Below are 18,261 nucleotides of genomic sequence, written 5' to 3'. Positions count from 1 at the left end.
CATGGTTAAATCTTCATATACAGTCTTAACTCCCAGAGTTCAAATTCCTATGCACTTCATGGGCAATGAGGACCAGGAACTAATATACTAATACATATAAAAATTGTTAGAGAACATTTCATTATATACCATACAAACTATCTCAAAATATTTTGTGTTCTAATGACAGGGGAATGAAGCTGTGCTCAACACCCACAGACCTTTGTAAACTCAAAATAACATAAATATATTAATTTGCCTTTTGCTCTAACTCAATACAAATTAAGTACCTGCCAAGCCAAAGTTGAAAACCAAACCACTGATGTACAAGATACCTGTAGTACAATTCCACAAGAATACTCAGATAATTCCCAAAATCTTTCAATGTAACTTTTTCATTCTTAGTGTATTGTTATTAAAATAGTGTTATATGTTTTCAGCCAGAATAAGTAGAGAAAGGTTAATAAAATACATTGAAGAATACTGAGAAAACCACACCATAATTTTTGTATACAAAACCTTTTCCCCACCTCCCCCCAGAAAGAAAACATTGTAGTAAAAAGTACAGAGAAACAAAAAAATTAAATCCTGAGGATAAACTCCAACAGCCTCGCATCAAACATTTTTACAGCTTGGTTCTGCATTTTCCTCAACAGCAGCACTTACAAAAAAAAAGTGCAGGCCACATAAAAACTACTATGTTTCAAATGACTGTAAACAAACCCTGAAGTGAAATGCATCAAATTGAATTTCTGAAACAATTCAAGAGTATTTGGAATTGCAAAAAGTGTCTAGCACATCATTGTTGATATTTCAAGACTAATCAGGTTTTATGTAACAAAAATATCTTCTGATAGGAAAAAAATAAATTAAAAATAGTCCAGTTACACTTCAAGGTAGATTTTAGATAGAAGCACTTAAACAACCATTTAAAATTTGCCTAGATTAAAAAATATATATAAACAACAGTAATCAGATATATTCCTCTCCCTTCTAAATATGGAAAATTTCAGATAATATTACCTGAAAACATTTGTGCTAATTATAAATGGTAGCTAAAAATGCTTGATGAACAGCAATTCAACTCAATACAGCTTTAGAATACAAAACACAGCCTGCTCTGAAGAAACAATCTCTGTGAAGGTAGCAGGATTACACAGACCTAATATGAGATGTCCCCAAATGACAAGAGCAAAATAAGGACTTGGGGTTGCTGGTGGATGAGAAACTGGACATGAGCAAGCAGTGTGTGCTTGCAGCCCACAAGGCCAATCACATCCTGGGCTGCATCAAAAGAAGCATGTCCAGCAGATCCAGAGACATGATTCTGCCACTTTGCTCTGGTGAGACCTCACTTGGGAGCGCTGCGTCCAGCTCTAGAACACTCAGCACAGGAATAACACAGACCTGATGGAGTCCAGAGGGAGGCCATGAAAATGATCAGGGTGCTGGAACACCTCTCCTACAAGGACAGGCTGAGAGATCTGGGGTTGTTCTGTCTGGACCTAATAGCAGCTTTCCAGTACCTGAAGGGAGCTTACAAGAAGGCTTCAGAAAGACTGTTTACAAAGGTCTGTAGTGATAGGACAAGTGGCAAAGGTTTGAAATTAGAGAAGAATAGATTTAGATTGGATGTTAGGAACAAGTTCTTGGCTATGGGGGTGCTGGAATACTGGAACAGGTTGCCCAAGGAGGTAGTTGAGGCCCCTTCCTTGGAGATATTCAAGGTCAGGCTTGATAAGGATCTGAGCTACCTGATCTAGCAGAGGATGTCCCTGCTAAGGGACCTGTGGAGGTCCCTTCCAACCCAAACTATTCTAGGATTCTACGAGGTACCACAAAGTATGTTTCTGGGATAGTGATGTAGTGAATTCTAAAGGCATATTGTCTGAAGTGCAGGATACTCCTACCATAAAAATACTCACAAAAATACCTTGTTAAGGTCAAGATTTTAAACTTTCAGATCTGAAATACTCTTTGTAGGTTTTGTTCTATTTTAATCACTTTTCAATCTTGTTTAAGACTGAATCAAGTCCATAGTAGAAACTTTTCCCTTTTAGTAGTGTCAGAGCAGAGTTAAGGCTGAACATGTAGCACTGGCAGTACAGCACAATTTTGAGTACTAATGAAAATTACACAACTGATTGACTGCTGATATAAATTGTTAACAAACTATGGTCAGCCACTGAAGCAAAGCAACCTTCCAGAACTGGCGTTTCTGACACTTCTAGAGGAGTTTCATGATGCTCTGCCTATACAGAGTGTGCAGGGCTGGAGTTGACATGCTCCCCTCAAAGCCCCATTTGTTTTATTTATAAACAGGTATAAACTGTGATACTTTGTTTTCCCCATTTAGTCATGATTTCTAGCTTCATTTTATTCATTACTCTGAGTTCTGTTTCTGGTCTTTCAAGTTAAGAACAACTGTACTAACAGCAATGCCACCAGCTTCTTATGAAAGCCTCTTTATATTGAAAAGTCCACAGTAATTAATAACTTTTTGTTTTTCTAACTAACAGTCTTATTCCAAACCAGTTTTCAGTTACAACCTTTTCTGTCTTGGAAATATTTGTGCAAGTCTACGCAAGTTGATGAACATGGAAATATCTATGTACAGCTGATCTCTGGTCTACAAAGATCAGATGTCTTAGCTATAAAGGTCATTCACTAACATTCAAAAGCTATGGTACTAATTGATATTCTAGATATCCCTAGAGCTGTTTGGTATTTTCTGCTGGACATACACACAGGATACGTGAGTTTTCTGAAAGGTTACAATCCTCCTATTATTTGAAGTAGCACTCATGATGAAACAAGCTCTGTTACAGCTTCATTAAATATTGAAAAAACAAAATCTTAGAAACTTATTCTGAGCAGAACTTCAAAAGGAACAAAACAATATAAAACACCGTAGAGACTATATAGCTTTCTTGATTCTTTTTCTAATAAATACTAAATCCTGTTGTCTTATTTGATTCCTCCTCTTCTTTTTTATGTCACCTAACCAAATACTGAACTGTCTTTTCCATGGTAGAATTGTCCTTTGTGATTTCAGAAGCCTGCTAAGTATCCACTATTCTACTGTGAAGTCTGATTTTTTTAAATTTTTTGGTTTAGATAACTGATAACACCTGGGCAATCACAAAATTTCTAGTAGATCACTTTAATTTATTTCTAGTCTTTCTAGTCTATGAGTAACAGACCCAAACATTCATAGGTAACAAAAGGGAACTTCTGTTAAATGTTCAGATGCCCTTGAATTCAGTATGCAAATGGTAATCATCCATAATCCTTTAAGGTCATCTTTTTTTTTTAATTGCCAAGTGTCCAAGTGTTTCATGCAGAAGCAAGGAGGACTATCAATATCTGCTGGAATCTTTCCAACTAAAATGGAATAAAGAATTTCTAGGCACTTTTGTTCTATTTTTCTTGCCTCATGATCAGCAAAGCTCTATACGTGACTCCCATACACCAAAAAAGGATATACCATTGCCAAGTCTCACGTATCACTGTTTAATCAAATGAACAAGAATTCAGTTCACATTTCAACAGAAGGCTCCAACATCTTTTATTCATAAGTGTGGAGCTGGTTATTTTTCATTTTTTTAAAGCCAGTCATTTGGGAATATTTTTAAAATATAGTAATAATTCAGTAAGAAGTTTTCAGATGTTGTGGGGTTTTTTTCCTTTTACAGTCTAAAGAAGTCTTAGTGACTTTTTATTCTTGTCTCATTATTCTATTTCATCATGTTTGTATCAGCACAGGATGGCTCATTATAGCTAATTTATTGAATAATCTCCAAGGCATAATATGGATACTATAAATACAATCTCCTCTTTCAAGAATGCCAAATTCATTGTTTCCAGTACTATGCTCTGATATTAATAATAAACCTGTAATTGCAGAGGACAAAGGCAGAAAAAGACAATGCAAGATTTAAAATATCCTAGGAAATAGTGGCATTTGTGGCAGCTGTCTCCACGCAGACTATAGCAGCAGCAACCATTCCCATCCACCACATCTTTCTCAAAGCATTCTGGCTTTAGAAACAGATTTTACTGGATACATGTCAAATTAAAAAAAAATAAAAAACTCCATGCTAGCTTTAAATGATGCTCACGCTGCATGCAACTGATTTTGAACACTTTTTGCCTGACAAATAGCCTTGGTTACTACTGAGTGAAAAATTTTGTATCTACATCACAACATTCACTTATTTACACAGCTATGGCAACTACTTAGTGCAGTACGAAGGAGCTAATTTTAAGACAAGATTTTTGGTTTAAATCTTGCAAGCTGAAAGAGTTTTTTAAAACACTGTGCACTTTGACTAGCATAGGGTAAGTCAGGTTTATAGATTTAGTCAGCTTTACCAGCTTTATACATTCAGTATCAACATGCAAATTAGCTTTCCCTTTATCTTTTTATCCATTAAGGCAATCCCAAGCACAAACATAGGCTGGGTGACGAGTAGATTAAGAGCAGCCCTGCAGAGAAGGACTTGAGGGTGTCAAGTGATATGGTGCCTGACATGAATTGCCAGTGTGCACTGACAGCCCAAAAAGCCATCTGTATCCTGGGCTGCATCAAAAGAGGCATGGCCATCAGGTCAAGGGAGGTGATTATGACCCTCTGCTCTGCTCTTGTGAGACCCCACCTGGACTACTGTGTACAGTTCTGTGAGACCCACTGACTTACTGAGGCACCAGAAGTGAGTTGCTTATTTTAAAATCACTGATCCCATTTTTAAATGCATTATAAAAAGTAAGCCAATTGCAAGCAGGTTGAATTGCTCTGACAAAGCAACCCCTGTTATCAAAAAACCCCCACCTTCTCAAAAACACCCCCACAGTTTTACAAAATATTTTTATATCAGTATTGTGCTCTTTATAGAAGGTAACACAAAAGATCATTTAACAGCATGCAGAGACATAAGTTTAGCCATTCAGTGAGGTCAACAGCAAAGCATTTACAATGACTCTGTATAACCAAGGCTCTCTAAAAGTCTCACAGGGTCACCTAGTGCTTCTCTCCTAATATTTTAGAATTATGTGGAAGATCTACTAGAAAAGGTCTTGCAAAAATGAAAATTACACCCAGAGACTAGTTAGGATATTATGGGTAAACAAAGTAAAATACAGAATTTTTAAAATAAATAAATATTTCCTGTGCTTTTAGAAACAAACAAAAGGTGGATAGAGGGAGAAGATATCAAGACTTGTCAAGATATTAATTAACATATTATATTAACATTAATTAAGATCTTAATTAAGGAAGGAGGAGTGGAAAACTTAAATATTTCTTGCAAGTGTTTGCTATGTTTTATCCTTAGCTGACAGCAACCCTTTCTTAAGTTGTGGATATTTGTGATGCAAACACTGAAGACGCTCATTTTTAATGCAAAGCAGAGCTCTTTCTTTGTCAGTACTGAATGAGTAATAGTTAGTGTTAGCCATGGGAGTTTGATGGGATAACTCCGTTTAAAAATTCTAGTAATAAATTATGAGCAAAAGCTTAAACATATATAGAAATGTAAGCTTTGTTTTTAAACAACACAACAGGATTCTTGTTCTAAATTTACTTGACCTTTTTTTGCAGGCATTTATCTATGATCAAAACCAAACCCAATGAAAATATAAAAAATATTTTATTGCATTTACAGAGACAGTTTTGTATAACTAGCACTTGAGTTCTGAATGCTAATTATTCAGGCAGCTACCTCTTAACCACTTTGTGCCAGACAAAATTTTATTTATTCCAATGAGACTTTAAGGGCTTTGATTGCATTGTAATATAAAGCAAAATTGTGCTATAGATATGAGACTACTTGGAGCTTTTCTATTATTCTTCAGATTCAAATGAACAAATCAATATAATTTAGCAACAAGCAAACATTGTCATTTACACTAGTTGACTTCCCAGCCAGATTCTGGAGGCAGCTGAAATTGTTGTCAGTGAGAGATGGCCCAAATATTTTTCCTTTGTATTTAATTCAGAGGATTATATAAGAAAGTTCCTATGTTATTAACTCAGCAAGCACATTCTTGTGAAACATTGATCTGCAGGCACAAAGTAGATCCTTAAACAGACTGCTTTTCTCCCTGTATCACCAGCGTAACATCCACAACTGAACAGAAACAACAGTTGACACTTCAGAAATGTACAAGAAATTCAGGAGAGACAGTCACCTCTCCCAGAATCAGCAGACACTCCCAGTCAGTGACTCCAAAATTAAGTGTGACCTCGTTCCAGAAATAAATGCTGTTCCTGTTTTCCAAATCACAAAGCGCAAGTACTAATCCAGATCTCGAAAAATATATTACAGAACTTTCCAGCACATTATTAGCAAAAATATCATGAGCTATTAGGCCACTGACTTTGCTTTCATGACTTAAAATCCCAAAGTAAGCATCTGCTATCTCCAAAAACAATGTACAAAAAAAAGTCCATCTGATGGCATCTTGCAACTGAAACTCAAAAGCACAAAAATAAATAAAGCTAGTATGACTCCAGAATTTATTACCTGACCCCATCTGTCAGAACTTAAATACTGAACTCTGAATGCAAATGAAATTCATCTATACATGTGCAGAATCACACATCAGGGGCTGCATTCTCCTGTGCAGCTCAAACTGAAATCAGTGAAAACTGAACAAATGGGAGATGACTCAGGAGAGAGCTCCAAGAGACACAAAAGGCCAGGGGCTTTCAGAAGTTCAATGTATGGGAGCCAAAGAAACAGGAGTGAATAAAACTCTAAAAGGTTTTACCATTCAATGTGAAGAGTTATTTTGAAAATTGAGTCCTGACAGTTCTGATAGGCACTCTAGGTGCAGAGTGCTTCTGTCAATCAGACTTATTCAGGTGTCCTTTGGTAGAACTTCTCTTTAATTGATCTAAAAGACGTTCATAGAGGAGTTCGGTGAAAAAGCAGTATATTCAAGATTGTGCCAAAAATGGATCCACCCTGCCCCAGACAAGGCCTTCGCTGAGGTTAGATCCCTACCAGTCCTTCCCATCTCAGTATACTGCTATCACTGAAATCGCCTAAAGCCCTTGAGACTGGCTGGCACCTTTGCAACCAAAAGCAAATATCCTTTGGGAGATTTGGAAACAGCACTAGGAAATGGTCTCCAATAGCTAGAGAAACTGAAATACAGTTAAATTAAGTGACTTGCAGCGTGAAAGCAAAATAGATTTAAAAAAAAAAAAAAAAAAAAGGAGAGACTTACAGGAGTGCAGCCAAGACTTAGGGGAAAAACAAACAAACAAAAAACAGAACAATCCTGCATAACTTCACATATGCTAAAGTAAGCAAGCATAAAAAACTGCATCTATGATGTCTGCAATCATCAGCATTCTGCAATGGGGAGGGGGGAGAAGGAGGGGAACCAAACAAAACTTAGTGTATCAAATCTATGGTAGTGTGAATTGGGAAACATATAATGAAACATTTTTGCCACAGTTTGGCTACTGAACAAAAGTGCTCATTTGGAGCAATGATCACAGGATGTTAGTCCTGTAGTTTATATCCATTACCCCTTGTCATATCACAGGGTGCAACTGAGAAGAGCCGGTCCCCTCCCCTCTTGACACCCAGCCCTCAGATATTTATAAACATTTACTAAATCCCCTCTCAGTCTTCTCTCCTCCAGACTGAAAAGCCCCAGGTCTTTCAGCCTCTCCACACAGGACAGTGCTCCAGTCCCTTAATCATCCTCATAGCCCTCCATTGGACTCTCTTGAGTACATCCCTGTCCATCTTGAACCATCTTCTCTTCCAAGTGCCTAGAGATGATCTCCAGAATGAGACTCCATTTTCCCACTTCTCCTGTATGCCACAAGCTTGCAAAAATGATGGAGAGCGGTAGAGCAACATCAGCCAGTTCTCTCAACACTCTTGGGTGCATCTCATCAGGGCCCATGGATTTGTGTATATTCAATTTATGTAACTGATCCCTAACCCAGTCTTCACTGACTGGTGGACAGTCTTCCCTCCTACAGGCTTCTCTTTAATCCAGGGTCTGCAATTCATAGGGGAGCTTGGTCTTAGGACTAAAGACTGAAGCAGAGAAGGCATACAACAACTCTGCCTTCTCTGCATCCTCAGTTATCAGGGCTGCCTCCTTGTTCAGCAGTGGGCCCACACTTTTGCTATTCTTCCTTTTCCTACTGATATATTTGAAGAAGCCTTTCTCGTTCTTTTACTTCCTTTGCCAGTTTTAGTTCAAAGAGGGCTTCGGCTTTCCTTGTTGCCTTCCCACATGCCCTGGAAACTACTTCATAGTTCCCTTAAGTGACCAGTCCCTTCTTCCATGAACTGTAAGTATCCTTCATCCATGAGATTTCCTTCAGAAGCTCCTAGCTCATCCATGCAGATCTCCTGGCATGTCTACCCAATTTTTTACTCAAGGGAACACACCTATCTTGGGCTTGGAGGAAGTGGCATTTAAAAACTGACCAACTTTCTTGGGCTTCTTTTTACCCTCCAGAGTCTTAGCCCATGGGATTCCTGCAAATATATCTCTGAAGAGTACAAAGTTACCCCTGGGGAAGTCCAGGGTTGTAATCCTACTTATGGCCCTGCTTCTACCCGGTATAATACTAAACTCCATCATGTCATGATCACTGTTTCTGACCTTTATGTCTCCAACCAATCCTTCTCTATTAGATAATACAAGGTCCAGCAGTGCATCTCTCCTTGTTGCCGCCTCCTCTACCTGCATCAAGAAATTATCATAGACACACTGCAAGACCCTTTTGGACTGGATGTGCCTAGCTGTGTGGGTTTTCCAGCAAATATCTTCTGTGAGAAGCTGCCAGAAGCCTTCCCTATGTCAAATGAAACACTGCCACTTGAGTTTTACACAAGAAAAATAAACATAAAAAGAATAGAAAGTAGTAAAAATTAATTACATCAGATTTTACCTGCAAACCAAACTGTTGTCCGATAAATAATTTATATTGGAAGATATCTCATAGGACCTCATGGTCCACATACAGTTAACTTTTATCAGGACACTGTAGTAAGTGCATTCTGATTTTTCAAAACCTCCAAGGGCAGAGATTCTATGATCCCTTATAGCTACATTTTGAACTGCATAGTCTCTCTCATTCAAAGTTTTTTTCCTCCTTATATAAGACTAAGAATACATAAGGCAATATTCTGGAGCTGATTAAAAAAAAAACCCTGCAAACCAGACTAAAAGCTACACAACCAAAATAGTTTCATTGTTGCATGAAACAGTTCCTTAGGAGTTTCTTATGAGAAATTTCAAAGTTCACTATATGCCAGATAAAGGGGTTGTGTTTCTTTTAGTTTAATCACTTTTTTTTTTCCACTTTGATACCCTTAAAGAACTTTCCAAAATTATGAGAAAATGAGATCACATTTTAGATTGCAAGTTTGCCTAAATCACTTCTCAGAAGATAAAATTAGATTTTATTGCTTAGTACAAAGGATGCTGTACTTTTCAATCAATCATAGAATGGCTTAGGTTGGAAGGGACCTTGGAGATCATCTACTCCAACCTCTCCACCATGGGCAGGGACACCTTTCAACTAGACTCGGCTGCTCAAAGCCTCACCCAACCTGGCCCTGAACAACCCCAGTGAGGAGGCAACCTCCCTGGACAACCTATTCCAGAGTCTCACTACCCTTGTACTAAAGAACTTCTTCCTAAGATCCAGTCTAAACCTACTCTTCCTCAGGTTCAAATCATTCCCCCTTGCCCTATGGCTAGACAACCTCATGAAAAGTCCCTCTCCAGCCTTCCTGTAGGATCCCTTCAGGTATTGGAAGGCAGCTATAAGGTAATGGGTGTAGTGTGAATTCTGCTTTCAAAATTCTACTAAACTAACATTAATGAATGCTTGAGCAGATATTCACTCATATTAATGACTCTCCTTTTGACTGCTCAGGCCTCTCCAATACTTTCCTTGTCCTTAAATAGTAATCATATCCCAGATAGCAGCTAGGTAGACTATACTGTTGTGAGGCAAAGGATAATTACAAATAGTTAGCATTCCGTAGTGGAAGAGCAAACATTACCAACACTGAAGCAATTTTCAATTCCTAAGAATAAATATCTTGTAAGAAAATTCTGCTGGGATCAAATATTTTGAGTTCTGCAGTTAATTAGGACCATCTGCAAATTCCTTAAAGTGTGACAAGAATTCAATTACTCACCTAGGCATTTTAACATCTTAATATGTTATTCCTTCAAAAAATGCAAAGGTTAAAATAAAAAATAAGCACTATGCAAGAGATAAGAAATAGACATTATGTTATAATCCAAAGATATTCATTGCCATGATGCTATTAATCTTCATTGCAAAGCCCAATTTTACGTAAAGATTATTTGTAAATACTTGGAAAGTTATGCATAACTTGTCCAGATGTTGCTGAGAAATGACTGATTTGACTAAGAAATTAAAAGTGGTACAAGAGTAAATCTGCTCAGACTGTTAGCTCCAACAAGCAGTTCAAAGCAAAAGTGTTTGGTTTTCACTTATATACGTAGGAATATGACTTTTTTGTTTTTCTTTTTTCCCCACAAACAACTCCCGAAGCTTTCATCTTTGAAGACCTAAAAAGGCATTCATAGAAAGCTTGGTTATTTTTTCAAGAAGTTTGTGTTTAGTGCATGTTTATAAGCAGCACAACACAAAGGAGGGTCATGAAGATGAGCAAAGGGCTGGAGGACCTGTCTGATGGAGAGAGACTGAAGGAATTGGGGTATTTTCTCCCTCAGGGAAGAAAGAAGGCTCAGTACAAGTTTTCCAGTACTTAAAAGGCAGACACAAAGAGGATAGAGGCTCTCTTTTCACAAGGAGCCCCATGGAGAAGGCAAGAAGCCACAGGTAAATGGGGCAGCAGGAGACATTTCATACTGGTATTAAAAAAGAAAATCTTTAGCTAATAAATCAAATCACTAGAACAATCTCCCCAAAGATATGGTTGGAGTCCCCATCACTGAGGTTTTCAAAACATGACTGGACAGGCTCCCTTTTTGACAGAAGGTTGGACCAGATATTTCTGAGCTGTTTAATGATTCTATGGTTTATAGTTGTCCTGGACCATTTACAGTTTCCTTAAAGTTGTACAGGAATTACCCAGTAACATGCTTTCAATGTTTCTCTCTTACAGTCTTTGACTGACAGATCTTACAGTCATTGACAAAGTACTGTCAGCTAGAAAGCAGATCTCTAATGCAATAAAAGGATTACACTAGTTAAACAGGGAAATACTTTACAAAGTTTGTTTGACTGACAGTGTCATGCTCCTTCCCCAAGGAGATGAAATAGGTCAGAAATGCAATTTTAACCCTAAGGTTTTGCATAGTTTAAAGGCATGCAATCTAAAATGTATTCACTACTGCATTTATTATTTCGACATCCCTGCGAAGTGGACATGCAAAGTTAGGCTATGAATGATTCAAATCAGGTTTAGTTGCATCTTGCTCTGGTCTGATTTAACACATAATTATAAGTTCCACATCTGTGATTCAAATCTAAGTCACTGACTAATAACAGAGACAAATATTTCTGCTAAATCCTCTGTGATTTGCAATAGAGACTATTACATCAGTACAAAAAGAGTTTAAAATAGTCAAAGCATCCTGGCTTGCCTCCTTACTATCAGGGAAGAGAAATTCCTAGTGCAATAACCAATGTACACATACTCTTGCTATCTGTGTACAGAAGAGCAAAGAGGAGAGACATGGGAGTTTTCAACTATAAGAAAAGATGCCTTTGCAGAGACAGTATAATGCGCTCTGAAATCTCTCTTGGGACTATGGCCACTCTGAACAATATTCAGTTAGGGCTCTTTTTTTCACTTCAGTTTCCACAGGATGGGAGGCGAGGAGGGGAGAGGGAGGGAGGGGAGGAAGAGAAAAGGCATCAACTGCCATGGAATTTTAATTACCATTACCTACAGCACTTTTATTTCACTTCCACGTAACCACAGTGTAAGAGCATGGCATCCTGATTTGCTGGTAGCGATGCATCTCACCACCCATTCTAGCTGCCAGAGGTTATGGTAACTTCTGGACATTGTACCTTTTGTTCACAATCAGTTCTAAGCAACAGAATTACTACTGCAGGCAAGCATAGTTCTATGCAGTAAATATGCTCTCAGGTTTTTACAGTACAATCCACTTGCTTTGGTATCAGTTATGATTTTTTAGTTTTAGATTACCTAGTCAGATTTTCTAGTGCTCCCTTCAACATGATAAATGTGAAAGCTATGATTACGAGGATTCTAGTAATTATTTAATTCTTCTGAAGATCAAAAAAAAGTGTCTCTGAGAACCAAGTAGAATTTTAAAGTTGTTAAAAAATATTCAGGTTAATTTGCTATTCATTAATGAATAAATAAATTTTGTAGGTCTCATGCTTCATCTCTCTCCTTTTTAATTTTTTATTTTTTAAGGAAAAATATTGTGTGCTCCTTTAAATCAAAGCTTAAGAAAAGACAAATCTATTTTTGTGCACCTGATAAAACAGTCTAATTGAGAGAAATAAATTAAATAGCCAGTATTTCCCTCCAATGTTACATAAACTCAGAAAACACAAGGTTTGCAGGGTGGGCTTCTAGCAGTATAAATTCTAATGCTACAGAAACCTCAGTGTTCATTCACACTGAAGTTACAATAGAAACAGAACAAAGTGGCTACTCCTTGCATGCCAAAAAGTGTGAAGTTGAAATTAAAACAGCAACACTAAATTTGCACTGTTGCAGTATTTTATGAAACTATTTTCCCCTATCTCATATTAGGAAGTAAGAAAAATGAAACCTCTGTAGCAGCTTCTCTTCTTGCTCTGAGAAGCATTAAGATTCAGTCTCTCCAGTTCTCTTCACTCCATAATTAATTTGTTTAGATAATACAGGCTAAGCTCAGTTGTAGTAAACATCTTCAGTAAAATTGCCTTTGCAAAAAACTAGTCCTGAAGTAGAAAAGTATTCCTTAGCTTTCCCACACTGAAATCAAATACATGTTTTTAGCCCAGGCACCTATGAAAGCTAGCTGGTACAGAACATGAGATTTCACATATGGAAGTTACATCCCTGTTTTATTACTCAAATTAATTCAATATGTAGTTGAAGTTAAAATATTTCCTACCTTAACCCATGAGAAATTTGGGCATTATCACAAGCACTTGGTGTCTCGCTATACCAGTTTGATGGTTGCAAAGCAGCTACCCTTCTGTTGCTAAACAAAACAGCTTGAGGTTCAAGATAGAAGTGCTGGCATCTCATATAGCTAAAGTAAGGGGGAGGAGAGTAGTTACAAGATGGCACTGACAACTTCATTTCCACTTTTGTGCAAGTTAAATGTAGGCTGGGGCACAGAAATTGAACATAATTAGACATAAGAAGTAGGACTGCAGGCTATAGTTGACTGAAGGTATCAGTACAATAAGAAAAAGCCAATTAAACTAGTACTTTAACTTACAAACTGAAACATTGATAAGGCTCATAGAACTGGGAGACAATAGCAACAGAAGTCCAGTTCTGGAAATGCAGAACTGCTAGTTCTAATGGTAGCCTAATTCTATTTTATATTCTCCCAATTAGAAAATGCGTCATATTCACTACTCTAGTGCCACCACATTGGAGAAAAACATAGAGAAGACTGATCTGTGATAACTGAAACATGAGTGCACAATATGAGCAATTAAGAGCTAAGCAATACCAGAAAAAGCACATCATCCTCTTTTGATGGTGTCTAATTCTTATTTAATGCTAATATATACAACATAGGTAGCCACAACTGAATAACTGTTCTAACTTACATCACTTAGACAACTGTCAACGAGCTAACCAGATAAATAAGCACCATATTTCACAATCATCTAGCATGTTAGGCTATTTTTAATGACATTTTATAACTAGTAGGAGATTTATTGTCTACTTGGAAGCTGTCCAATAGGCAGCTAACATATCATTGCTGCAGCTGCCTTTGAATTTGTCATGTTACAAAGCTGACTCAGACAGCGATTTCGTGCCAGAAGAGTTTTGGCAGCAGCAGCAAAAATCCTAGTAACATCCCCTCTGGAGAGCACAACTGCTACTCTTGGAAGTGTGAAAAAGGCCAAGAAAAAAAATAAATCATCTGATGAATCAAGTAAGTAGGTTCCAAAATACTTCAAGAATCGTTGTCAGAAGTTCACAGGAGATGAACCCTAACACTAAACAATTCCTCTAACATCACCCTAATTTCAAATCCGTGGATTGAAGTCCAGACAGAAATACTTGCTCATTACAATATTTATTTCCCTCCTCTTCCAATAAATGAATAATTCTTGACTTTGTTTCTCTAGCCATGTTGGGTTTTAAAATAATTCTTACGCAACATTGCTGAGGTCACACACAGAAACATTCATTTTGAGGCTTTAAATAATGGGGAAAGTGAATTCAAGCAGTGGTTCTGTACAGCAATACATCACCTCCCTCATACAGGTTCAAGTTTAGAGCTCAACTGGGAAGACACAAGACAAACAGCTGCCGTAACCAAGACGCATTTGCTTCTCAAACATTCCCAAGGAAGATCTTCTCTATAAACCATCTGTCCCACTGTTCTCCTACGTGAATCTTCCAAAGACAAAGATTGCTTTATTCGTGCAAGATGTGACCAAATGAAATGGGAATGGGTGTGGAATGAGAAGGTCAAGGAAAGAAGAAAGGAATAATCAAATCAAATCAAATCAAAAAGATACAGGTGTAAGTGCATAATTCCTCCAAATTTACATGACACAGAGTAGCAGGTTTTAAAGAAAACATGAAATAGTAGAAAGGAGGGGGGGGAAAAAAAGAATAAAAGTGAGAAAGAAGCTTAGCAAACTAAAACAGTGAAAATTCAGGATGCCTAAAGCAAATCTACTCACACAAACAGGTAATAGGTCTCTTCAGGAAAGAAAACTTGATAATTACACACACACCCCCCACCTCCCAACATCTCTATGTAAGCCTACCTTTTACATAGCAGATGTATCTTGAACTAGCTTAAGACTGCACAAGAACAAATCATTAAATAGTGGACTACATTAATTTTTTTAATAGCAGGTATATATTTAGGAATCCACTATTTACTTACTGATTTTATCCATTTGTATATATATAATACACACAAATTAGTTTAAGCTTTCACTTATACCCCAGTTTAAACCACACAAAGGATGCCACTGCTTTCGGTCCAATTATAGCCCTACCCATGAAACCAATCCTGTATGAAAACAAGGTTACTAACATCACTTGTTAATGGAAAACATCCAGAAAAGCCAAACCTGATTTGGAAGCACTCATTCAGATTGAAATTCTGAGACTATTAATTTAGAATTCAGGATTTTTAAATTTTACTGAATGAGCATTTCATCTCATTTTGCCAAACTAAATTTACACTGAATGCACTCACAAGGAGAAGACAACACGTGATGTTTTGAACATAAAAAACCTGGACAAAGTGTGGAAAATTTGGGGGTATGAGGAATCAAAGCAAACAGGCAGAAGTTCTCTGGTATGCAGGTTAAGTGAAAATCTTTAGCTTCAATAGTGTGTTAATTCAGCCATCTTTTGCATAGGCAAAAGCTTCATTAGTTCAAAAGTGATTTAAACAGATCACATACGAGCCTCCTTGAACAGCAATTGGTATAAGACACACATATATGCACATCTAGGCAAAGGATAAGAGAGAACTTCCTTCTTCCAACTGATCTCATTTTTACTGCAACAGCCTCTGCAAGACACTGTTAAACTGGAGTAAGCTAGAACAAGCTAGAACAATTTTCAGATTATCTAGTTTGCATGAGCAATGTGGCTGGCATCTGGTGGCTCTAAAAATAAGTATTTTAATTTAAATTAAAAAAAGTCAATCCTGAGATGGTGGAATTAATGCTTCACATCCCTTCTGGCAGCTTTTATCTCTCATATTGCCAGCTATTCTAGTCTCTTTCTATTTTCTCTGGTTGAGTAAGTTTCATAGCTATTCAGTAGATTTATGTATTTTCTTTTGCTATTTCCTTAGTACTGTCAAGCATCCAAGACAATAATTTCTGCTAGCTAACTCTCTTTCTACTAGATGACAAGGACTTCAAAGACAAAATGATCATCTTGAATCTTTAGTATCCAACTTTCCCACTTGTGCACACTGCATGTAGAATTTGTTTGAGGTGGCAACTTGATAGTAAAGCAAGACAGTGTCTGCAAATCCTGTCAATGCACATCAGCTGCTGGAATTCAGTATCAAACACAAAAGGCGCAGTACACTCTGCCGTGCACTTCATCATAAGGCTCGCAGACTTATTTATAAGTACGCATAATGTGTGGATATTACTGTAAACCCATATTTTAGTGATATATCAAAGTTAGAATGAAGTGGCTTTTGAGTATAAAGTTCTAAATTACACCTGCACCATATAAAAGTAAAAATTTTACAAAAATCAGCAAAAGCCAGTATGGGAAAATAAATAGGATTTTCAGATATCCTTTACAGCTAGACAAAGTCTCAGCAGGTATCAGGAAAGTCCATAGAGCTGTTCATGTCACATACACCAGGGCTACTGAGATCAATATCTGAATATTGCTAATATTTGGTACGTTCCAAGAAATGCTTTTAAAATTTTTGCATCCATGATTAACTTATCATGACCAATTAATGTTGATAATGATTGTTTCAGAAAATTAGTAGATTGCTAAGGCTATATTTTTCCATGCCAATACAACTGCACATGCATCATGGTATCACATGTGTAACAAATTCTGGCTTTGTACAGCACTTTTCCGTTCGGTGTCCTTCCACGTGCAGCAATTTAACAGCTTCTGGGCTTTTTCCCAGGCTCACACTTCACCATGGCATTATCAAGCAGATGCAAGATTTCGGAGGAACACAAACAACTTGGCAAACAGCTGAAAGCTTGTACATTTATAAATTTTTGGCTGAAAATCAGCCTCCTGACAGCTGCATCCATGTTCATGACATTTTAAAAATCCTGAACTTCAGTCCTACAAAGATTTGCCTATGCGTGCAAGATTTTGCTGCCCTATTTTAGGACTCAGAAAGGACTCATCACTTCACATCTCTTTCTCAGGGTGAAGCTTAATTTTTAATGAATTGTAATTAAGAACTGAAGCACCACCCTCTGTCCACCCCCCGCAACCATCTCTTCTCTATTCCCTTGCCTCCTTCAGCACTGGAGGCACAATATGCATAGTGTAGGACCCTCCCATCTCCTCATAGAGTGAGACAGATGAATAAACTGGAAAGAAATCAGAAAGCAATTCAGATTATGGCATTATCTCAAAAGCTGTGTGCTTTGAACATTCCTTGAAATGCCAGCAGAAATCTGAAGATCAGTAATTTATCAGTTTTCGTATCTGGGACACATTTTACATAGTGAGAGCTTTCAAGGGTTGAGGGTTTACATTCTGAGCAATTCTAAAAATCAAAGTATTGCAAAATCCAGGACAGAATCCACCCTAAAACCAAGACCAGTTAGAAGTCTTATATGGTGCATGTTAATATTCTCCATGTTGTTATGAGCCATATTTCATATTTGTCTATCACCAGAGCTATGCAAGTACTTCATAAAATGTAGGATAAGAAGATTTATTCCTCGCAAATCTGTTGCTTCAGTTTTAGGAGAAACACCACACCACCATGGAGAGGTTCACAAACTGCAGAGAACTACTTAGGTATTCTTCACCTCTCACTGTTAACCAAGCTGTCCTTATAGATGCCTTTAATGAAGCATTTATATTTGAATAATTACACATGAACAATCAAAAAACCCAAAACCAAACCACCATCCTAATTTTCTTCTGCAGACCCACAAAAGAATCGTAGTCTCCTCATCTTCAGTCCTATATTTCAAAGAATCACTGAATTGTTTCATCTGGAAAAGACTTCTAAATCATGGAGTCCAACTGTTCAGCCTGACATCACCATGGTCATTAAACCATGTAGCAAAGTGCCATGCTTACACATTTTTTTGAACGTCTCCAGGGATGGTGACTCCACCATCTCCCTGGGAAGCCTGTTCCAATGCCTGACCATCCCTTCTTCCACAAAGAAATTTTTCCTAATATCCAATCTAAACCTCTGCTGGCACAACTTGAAACCACTTCTTCTTATCCTGTCACTAGGGAGAAGAGACCAACACCCACCTCACTACAACCTCCTTTCAGGTAGCTGTAGAGAACAATGCAGCCTCCCCTCAGTCTTCTCCAGAATAAACAATTCCAGTTCCCCCAGCATCTCCTCATGAGACTTGCTCTCCAG

The 18,261-nt window shown here is 37.5% G+C and overlaps 1 protein-coding gene across 2 annotated transcripts in view; it reads right to left on the bottom strand.

The window, feature by feature from the left end:
- NRG3 (neuregulin 3) overlaps positions 1-18,261 on the bottom strand; it is a 370,109-nt gene that overhangs the window by 217,191 nt on the left and 134,657 nt on the right. The window lies entirely within an intron of this gene.

Source organism: Dryobates pubescens, chromosome 8, assembly GCF_014839835.1.
Source record: "Dryobates pubescens isolate bDryPub1 chromosome 8, bDryPub1.pri, whole genome shotgun sequence".
Classification (NCBI taxonomy): Eukaryota; Metazoa; Chordata; class Aves; order Piciformes; family Picidae; genus Dryobates; species Dryobates pubescens.
The sequence above is the reverse complement of the archived record's forward strand: the minus strand, read 5'-3'. Positions and strand labels throughout refer to the sequence as shown.